Below are 9,921 nucleotides of genomic sequence, written 5' to 3' on the forward strand. Positions count from 1 at the left end.
AAATGCTATCAATTCCGATGTGAAGAAATCACTACTTAAAGATTTTATATGGAACAACGACTTAGACATTATTTTTATTCAAGAACTATCATTTGAAAATTTTGCATTCCTGAATTCGCACACAGCAATTGTAAATATTAGCGCAGATAATAAGGGAACTGGAATTCTTTTACGAAATAACTTACAATATTCTGATATAATTTTGAACGAAAACGGTAGAATATCATCCGTTTGCGTTGACTCTATTAACTTTATAAATATTTATGCACATAGTGGAAGCAACCAGAAAAAGGAAAGAGACACGTTATTTAATGAAGACATTTTGATTCATCTTGCGCATGGCAAGGAAAATGTAATAGTTGGTGATTTTAATTGTATACTTCTGGCTGAAGACATGAATGGAGCAGTTAAGAATTATTGCAAAGGACTGCAAAATTTGATCTCTGGACTAGAATTAAAAGACGTTGAACAAACCATATTGAAATCACGAGTAAACTTTACATTTTTTAGAGGTACATCCAAATCACGTTTGGACAGATTTTATGCATCGAATGAATTTATTAATCAAATATCTTGTATTAAAACAGTACCCTTAAGCTTTTCTGATCATCATGGCGTACTTGTTAAACTCAATTTAAAAGACAATGTTCCTAATATTTTTATTGGTCGTGGTTTCTGGAAACTAAATTCCTTTTTTCTCAATGACAATGAAATTTTGACGCAATTTACGGCAATGTACAATGGACTTAGAAATCGGAATTCTTTTATAAACTTATGCTATTGGTGGAACGAAGTAATGAAACCAAAATCAAAAAGCTTCTTCAAAAAAATTAGCTTTGAAAGTAATCAACAAACAATTCGAGAGAAAAGCTTTTACTATCGTTGTCTTAATGAACTTTTTGAAAAGCAAAAAGAAGGGGAGAACGTATGTTCTGAAATGAAAATTGTTAAATCAAAATTAATGGAAATAGAGCAAAATAAATTAAGATTTTATCGCTATACTTTTCGAACTAGTAATTTAATTGAAAATGAGAAACTAAGTATTTATCAAATAACATCTAGGATAAAAAATTCAACACCATCAAAGCTTTTCAGTCTACGTATAAACAACAAAGTTACTTCAAACACATCAGAACTAAAATCAATGATTTTTGACCATTTTAAGGGAATTTTTAGTAAACGAGCTGAAAATGGGGCAGATAATGATGATATTTTGGAACATATCACAAAGACGCTTAACGATGCCGAACGTGATGCTCTTTCCAAACCAATAGATTTACAAGAATTAAAAGATGCTATTTTCAATGCTTCGAATAACTCTTCACCAGGACCCGATGGATTAAACTATGATTTTTATAAGACATTCTTTGATGTTTTAAATACAGACATGTTAAACTTATTTAATGGTTATCTTGTAAACAACGAATACCCACCAGGACATTTCTCAGCCGGAATAATTTCACTCATCCCTAAAAAAGGTGACCCTCATGATCTTAACAATAGGCGACCCATAAGCATGCTTAATACAGACTATAAAATCTTTACTAAAATTCTTTGGAATAGATTACAACCCATGATGAAGAAATTGATTGGCCCTGGACAGTCAGCTTGTATCTCAGAGACATCCTGTGTTAACGTTCTTAGAACATTGCGAAATGTATTAATCAAATCAAAACAGACCAAACATTTTAAAAATCTTTTACTAAGTATCGATCTAGAAAAAGCTTTTGACAGCGTGGATCATGAAGTTATGTGGAAAATATTGAAAAAGTTTGGACTTCCTGATAGTTTTATTCGCTGCGTAAGTCGTCTTTACCAAAATGCAACGTCTAAAGTTTTATTCAACGGTTTTTTTACAGATCCTTTCAAAATTGAATGTTCAGTTCGGCAAGGATGCCCATTGAGTATGGCTCTTTTCTGTTTATACATTGAACCCTTGATTCGTATGCTTTTTGAGTCGGTTAAAGGTTGTTTGATAGGCGATTGCTTTGTAAGAGTAATAGCTTATGCAGATGACATTAGCTTACTCATTAGAAACGATCATGAGTTTGATAAGGCCCTAGAACTGATTAACTACTTTAGCATTTATGCTAAAATCAAAATCAACACCGTTAAATCTCAGTTTCTGAGATTTAACAACTGTAGTTCAGGGCCACACCAGATAAAAGAAGTTGATGATCTGAAAATACTAGGCATAACATTCCATCGTAATTTTGACACAACAATTTCAGAAAATTATAAAGACTTAATCAACAAACTTAAATATACAATTTCACTACATCATCGTCGAAAATTAAACCTTTTTCAAAAAGCATTTATTTTAAATACATACGTCCTTTCTAAACTATGGTACATCGCTCAAATTTTTCCTCCAAATAACAAACATATAGCTGAAATAAGAAGAATCTGTTTTAAGTTTCTTTGGCAAGGTTACTTTTATAGCGTTGCAAAGAATGAATTGTACCTTCCGATTTATAAAGGAGGTCTTGCATTGGAAGACGTAGAAGCAAAATGTAAAAGTTTATTTATAAAAAATATCTTATTTTTCAAAACGAATTCTGGTTCCACGATTGATGAGTTTATGATTGCGCAAAGTAACAACCGTCATGTAACGAGAAATGCGCGGGAATGGATTAATCTTGCTATTGAATTAAAACCTCGAACAGTGCTAAACACGAGCAAATTATTTTATAATTATTTTATTGATCAAATGAGTATCAAGCCACGTATGCAAACAGAAATGCAAAATCTTCAATGGGACTTAATTTTCGAAAATCTTGATAAAAAATGTATATCATCTGATACAAAAACATACCTTTTCTCACTTTTAAATGAACTTATTCCAACCAGAAGTAAAATGTTTCGTCATGGAATAGCTGGAATAGATTCTCCAAACTGTATTTTATGTGGTAATCTTGACACTATAACTCACCGAATTAAATTATGCGATAAATCTTCTTTGGTTTGGAACTGGATAAAAAACCTTATATTGGTTCGGATTAGAATTAACACCAGAGATCCTGAAGAATTGATAGCATTTCAGTTTAATTTAAAAAGCTACAAAAAGAATGCGGGTCTGTGGCTGGTCTGTGAAGCAATTAGATTTAATCTAATGAATTACGGATTAGATGGCATGGGCTGCCTAGAGAAGTTCAAAAAAGAAATACGCGACGCTCGATGGAATAACAAAGCAGTTTTTGCAAAGTACTTTAAAAATGTTTTGAACATCTTTTAAAATTTAAGCAAACCCCACACAAAAAGAAATTAAAGATCATCCAATGATTGTAAATCTAGACGATTGTAAACAAGGGAAATGCACAGGGTCTCGAAACTAGAATAACACATTGTAAACTACGCGAACTATGTTGAATAAAACCTCTTAAAACATGAAAAAAAAAAAAAAAAAAAAAAAACTATCAAAAAACTATGTTGAGCTTTCTAGTGTAACAATTAGAATATTTTTATTTTTCTCCTAGCACCAGATTCAAATATTTGAAAAAAGCACGATGGTTTTTGTTTTCAATAATTTGCAGTTGGAAATGGCAGTGATCAAATTATGAAACGAAGAAAAAAATGATGTTTTTTATTCAATTACAGTTTTTTTAAAAAATACTATGATTTTAACAGTATACAGCCATCCCACATATTCGGAACGGTTTACAGATCGGCCAATGCTCAAAAAATCATAGCAAATCGATAATTGAACCTAATGATTCGCTTTTACCTTCATTTGAAAGCTTTTCTTGCGATCTTTCGAATGATGTATCGAACAACTGCAAATTTTAACTTTTTTATCAAGTTTTTAAAGAAAAACTTTGACCCTTGAAATCCACAAATTCGGAACACTTTTTTCTTACGGATGTAAACAAACTTTGGTTCTCTCCATGAGTACATAATTTTCAACAAACAAATGACTTCACGCACTGAAACTAACGAAACTAAAGCTTAGTTATGGTTAATGAATGGTCTGATAACTTTTTTTTGTAAAAATATCAGTTAAATTCAGGTGTTCCACAATTGTGGGAAACACAATAACATCCCACAATTATGGAACAGGCAATTTGGAGGCAGTGTTTTGCTGCTCAGGATAAAATAGTCTTGAAATGAGGTTTTTTGTTCAAAAAGCACTAATTTTACTAGTGAAATAGCAAGAGAATGTCCAAATGAAGGTCCTAAAAATAGTAGGGTCGACAGAAAAGCTGCATTTGCCATGTTATTGATAAATTATCATAAAAGTGTTCCGAATTTGTGGGTGTTCCGAATATGTGGGATGACTGTACCATAATTATTTTTTTTCGAAATGTTGTATTTTGTGAAAATATTAATATTTACTTAACTCTGTTAAAGGTAATATATTGCAAATTATGAAAATACGACTTCTTTAAAAAAAATCGATAATTTGTGGAGATATGAGAATTTTACAAAAAAAAACCTGAATGAAGAAAAACGCAAAAGTATTTTCAAAAAATATCATATTTTGTGAAAATGTTAATGTATTACAAAAAAAGTAAAAATGCATATACAATTTCTATTCGTTTGAAAATTTGCAAGTTATGGAAATTTGAGTATTTTCGTAAAAAATAAGTTTTTTTTATAAAAAAATCATTTAAAAAAACATTTTAAAGTTAAAATGCATACCAAATTTTGCTACGTTTGAGATGGTATCAGTGCAAATCATAAAAAAATTGTGTACTTTCGAAAAAATATGTTACAGTCCAGACTCGATTATCCGAAGTTTTATATGGGACTTCGGATAATCAAATCAGGAATATTGTTTTCGATTTTTTTTAACTTGCTTTCAACATCAAATTTGAGTTCTACGAAGATATTCATTCAAATTTGAGTTGTTGAAAAAAACGAAAAACGTTTTCTAAATAATTCATTACCGCCATTTTATCCCCCATCATAGATTCAACAATTCTTTATCGCAAACAAAAACAAGACAACGATTTTTTTTGTGATTCAATTATTCAAAGTGAATTTTCATCGCGGCCTACGGGTAACCGAGTCTGGACTGTATTTTGGGATAAATTTTGTGTATTTTACAGTAAAAATTTAGAGTGGAAATTCAAGCAATCCAGACTCGATTTGTCGAAGCCTCCATTGTCCGAAGTTTCGATTATCGGAAGAATTGTATAAAACTTCGGAGACTCGAATCACGAAAAAAATTTAACATAAAAATTTAGTTATGCGACCCTGTTTTAGTCAAATATGCATAGTTAAACCTATTCAATTCAACTATAAAATTACAAAATGCATTTTTCAATAGTTGATCGCTGCCATTTTGGCCACCATCTCGGATTTAAAAATTCTAGATCACTTTTGCATAGTTCAGGGGTCATACTTAAGCTCAACAATCTAATACAGGCTCCGTGACTTAATGGTTACGGCTACTACCTCACAAGCAGAAGGTTCAGGGATCAAATCCCGGTCGACCTTTGAAATTTGGAATCAGGAATTTGAACTTTGAATATGAACAAAAATGAAAATGAATCAGGTGGGATTCGAACTCAGGTGGGATTCGAACCCACACCTTTGGTCTGGGGCGCTAGGCAGTCGGCCATCAGAGGGTTTACACTCTGGCAGTGAATTGATCCGTAGTGTTGAAACATGTTGCTTGCTTGCTTATATGTTTAGGCGGGGCCAAACAATGCCCAGCGACCTCGGAATTGGACCGCAAGGAGCTCTGTCATTCTGAAATGGGTCGTTGAAAGCAGCGCGAGGGCTATCACCACCTAATACCTGGGACTGAGATAAGCTGTATCAGCATTCGGCATATACAAAGTCTGATACAAATTATACTTTCTCATAATATCGCTACTGGTTAGCGGGTATTGGATTGGACCACACACACACACACATACTTAAGCTCAACAATCAAAAATAAGACAACGAAAAAAAAAAGTTTTTTCGTGATTCGATTATCCAAAGACTCAACTATTTGAAGTGAAATTTTGCCAAGGCCTTCGGATAATCAAGTCTGGACTGTATTACATATTATATAAATTATATTTTGAGTATTTGAAGTTTGGCTTAAAAAATCAACATGATTTTGTTGGATAAAGTCAATTCTAAAAATGAGTTGTCGTGCGATATCGCTATCGATCCCCGATAATTTTATCGTTAACAACCGTGGTTCTTTCGTCAGAAGACGCGTTTTTTAGTCCTATAAATATGTTCTGAAGACACAAAAATTGTCAAAAAATAAATGCAAACAAGTAATGTAATGACAGTAGAATCATTGTTACCATTTCGGTAACTGTGTGCTATCTTGTGACACATCTGATGTAAAATGCTAGGACGTGTCACAAGATATCCCACAAGCCACGATATCCTACACTGAAATAAAAAAAGTACCAAATTCCTAAATTCTAGGAATTTTGCCTCCTTTTCTTGTTAAATAATTCAAAAAACCCAATTACTAAATAAGGAAATGAGCCAAAATTCCTAGAATTTAGGAATGTGGTACTTATTTTTAAATTTCAGTGTAAGCAGTTTGTTTTGCTTTTAATACAAATAATATAAATTAAAGAATGAACGTTTCCTGGCATTCAAACTCAACAAGTGAGTTTTATGAATAATTCCTGTACACCAAAATCCTTTTCTACGCCCATGCCCTCGATGTAATGCAGTGCAACAGTTGCCCTGGCCATTTCTCAAGCTGTAACGGTATGGCGCTCGAAAATATTGCACTGTGTGAGTTTGTGACTGTGTGTTCCCATGCTCCTGAAGCGGAAATAGTAGCTCGTTTTTTATTCATTCGTAAAAGTCCAACATTACCCTCACCTTTCCCCCTTCAGCAAACCCACCTCCAGCAGCCCACAATCGGGCTCAAATTCGATTCGATTCGATATCGCACACAAAGGAATGGCGTGTCCTTTGTTGGTCACCCGAAGCATGAATAAGGCATCGGATATATTGTGCACATAAATCTTGCCAGCGACTTTGTGTGTCGGTGTGCTTCGATAGTGTGTTGTAGGTGGACAAATAGATTCAGTTGAGTGGATTCCACTGCACTCTTGGATGTCGCCGTTACTGGGAATGGGTTATGAATAAATAAATAAATAAAAATCAGAGAAAATTTACAATTCTGAGAAGGATTGCAACTAGGATCGAACTAGTCTTTTAAACTGAAATTGTTTTCACAATCATATGATAGATTTTTTCTTCTCCCGTCTTTCTTTGCAGAATAATTTCTTCCTGTTCATCCCTTCAACAAAAACGAATCTGGAAACAATCGTGAATAAAAACCTGAAAGCAGCTCAAAATGGACCGAAACAGTTTTCCCACACAAAATCAAATCAAACCAAAAAGATAAGTGAAAGCCACTTGCAGCACCAGAACATATTTATACAAATAAAAACACTCTAATCATCGATAAGGTTTCAAACAATTAACCATGAAAAGCAAAACAAAACAAAAAAACTAGCAAAAACAGGCGACTACAACCACTTCAACAACGAGAGGCAGTTGCTGGGAAAGTTTGTCTTTCCTGCAAAACTGCTGCAATGTACCATAAAATCGATGTATTTTCTTCCCCCCCTGTTGACAATTATTGCTGCACGAAACAAAAAATAAAGTTTTTATTGAACTGTTTTATTTTTGCTACCGTTAGTTGAATATAAAGCATATTTTCTACTAGTAAATTTGATGGAGTAGTGAGTATTTTTAAACCAAAAGCATTTATATTGTAGCGGAAGAAAGATTGTAGAGAAAAATAAATCAACATGAAATATTCACTCAAGTTTTGATGGAGCGTAGTTGAACTAAACCTAAACTGAACGTAATACCGTAGTTCGTAACATAAAAAGGGTGACATTTTATAAAGCAGATAAACATCAATCTTTTATATGAAACAAAGCAAAATCACGTACGAAAAGTAAATATTGATCAATCAACTAAATGCTTCAACACAACCAAACATGAAAAGGAACGATTTTTGAAGTTATCAATGCAACCAGTAAGGCTTAACATAAAGAAATGCACCTCACTAAAAAAAAAGCTTAATGCAAAAACAAAAACATATTTGCACATGTGTGAATATTTAAAAAACTACTTCTGTGCTTAAAGTTGATGTATTTAAAAAACAATATTACTAAATCGATTTGAATAAATGTTCGTAGCACACACGGAACACCTATTAAAAAACTGAATAAAATCAATAAATATGTGTTTGAAAGAAACCAATCTGAAAAGAACCGCATTGTTGTTTATTACTTAAAAAGTTTTGAAATTTCCAAACCCCAAATTTTTGCACACCTTTCTGTGGAAACTACATTGAAATAAACTCTTGAAATATCAGAAAAGAACATGTTTTCCTAAGTTAAAAATATACTGAAAAGCAATTCTCAAAGTTGATTGAGTTTTAAGAATGTATGAATGCTCCAAAGCTAAGAAAGTTTGACTATTATTTTACCATTTAAAATTGAAAATCTGTCATTCTTCCATAGCTTATAGTTTTTAAAACATTTTTTACTAACAATTTTTCAAATTCTTTCAAAAAATGTGTTCATTAAATGTGGAAAAATCACTTAGCCTAGTTTTTCACGCTGAAAAAATGCAATTTGCAAGCACTATCCGAAAACTCAAAATTTCACGGAAATTTCACGTAGCGTGAAAAATGCCAAAATAACTTATAAAACAGTGGTTTAAACATTTGAGCATCCAAGCTAAGTGAATTTTCAGTTTTCACGAGGAAGTTCAAATCAAATTTTCAAAATTTTGTGGGAATTTCACTATGAAGACTATGAAAAAACTAATATGTTATTGGACGAATTTTACCTAGCAACTTAAATACTATCATTTGTTTTCGAAAAAAATGTTTTCACAAATGGTTTTTTTTTTTCAGGAAAGTGCATTTGTTTCCAGTCTTTTGCATTACTATTTTACTTCTATTTATATTTAATTTTTATTATGTATTTTTTTAAACAATTATTTTTCACTTCAATTTGGTATTCAAGGCATTTATTTGAGTCACTTCCAAAAATTAGAGTTCAAAAAGTAATTCACACTTTAAACCTTGCATTTCGCGGGATTTCTGTGGGAATTGTGGAATTTTACGAACTTCAAGCTGTCCGCGAAATCGTGAAAATTCACTAACCCTGATGATCAAGCTTGGTCATGACTTCAACGAAAAATTAAAAAAATATCAATTTTAGGTGGATTCCCGTGCCTCTATGGAGAGTAGTACACACTTCGATCGTTCTTTGTTCTGAAGATTCCAAAATTAAGAAAAACGTTGTTCCAAATCGTTTTCTTCAACAAAAATAGTCGCAAAGCTTATATGCTGAGCGAAACAAATGACTAAGGTTTCATCCATAAAGTACGTCAAGCTAAAATCAGCTAAAATTTACCCCGCCTCCTCCCCCTTTGTCACGCTTTTCCTATACTTATAACACGCAATGTCACACTTGCTCAGACCCCCCCTCCCCCCTAGAGCGTGACATACTTTGTGGATGACGCCTAACAAACAAAATTCATCAAAAATAAGTATTCATAAAATTTGCATGAATTTGTATAAAAATAAAAACGATTTTTTTAAGCCTTTTCAAATTTTGAAATATTTCACGATACTTTCAACTCAGCAACCGTGCCTCTGTGCTCTCTAAGAAAACCAGCAAGCTAGAACAAGAGAACACATCGACCTATTGAGGAAAATTGTAGGAATTTTTTTAATCTTTTCGAATAAAAAATATTTTAAGATTTGGTCAAGCTTGATCATGATTTCAACAGTTTTCTCAACATTTTTTAAGTTCATATTTTCCCCGCTTTTTTTTAAATCAAGATTTTGTGTTGAAAAATTGGTAACACTGCCAAATGAATTTTTACCAATCAGTGCCATAGCTTAACATTTCGTCGTCGTCGTGCTTACTTGTCGTACGTGCATTTTGGGCCAAATTGAGTTAAGAACGCCATTTTGTG

The 9,921-nt window shown here is 32.5% G+C and overlaps 1 protein-coding gene across 2 annotated transcripts in view; it reads left to right on the plus strand.

The window, feature by feature from the left end:
- The window catches only part of LOC120419107 (uncharacterized), a 103,812-nt gene extending 95,791 nt beyond the window's left edge, over positions 1-8,021 (plus strand). For both annotated transcript variants that reach the window (XM_039581705.2, XM_039581711.2), the window contains exon 10: positions 7,189-8,021. The gene's annotated coding sequence lies outside the window, so the exon portion shown is untranslated. The remainder of the gene's footprint in view (positions 1-7,188) is intronic.
- Positions 8,022-9,921: the final 1,900 nt, after the last annotated feature.

The sequence above is a fragment of the Culex pipiens genome, chromosome 3 (genome assembly GCF_016801865.2).
Source record: "Culex pipiens pallens isolate TS chromosome 3, TS_CPP_V2, whole genome shotgun sequence".
In the NCBI taxonomy this organism is placed as follows: Eukaryota; Metazoa; Arthropoda; class Insecta; order Diptera; family Culicidae; genus Culex; species Culex pipiens.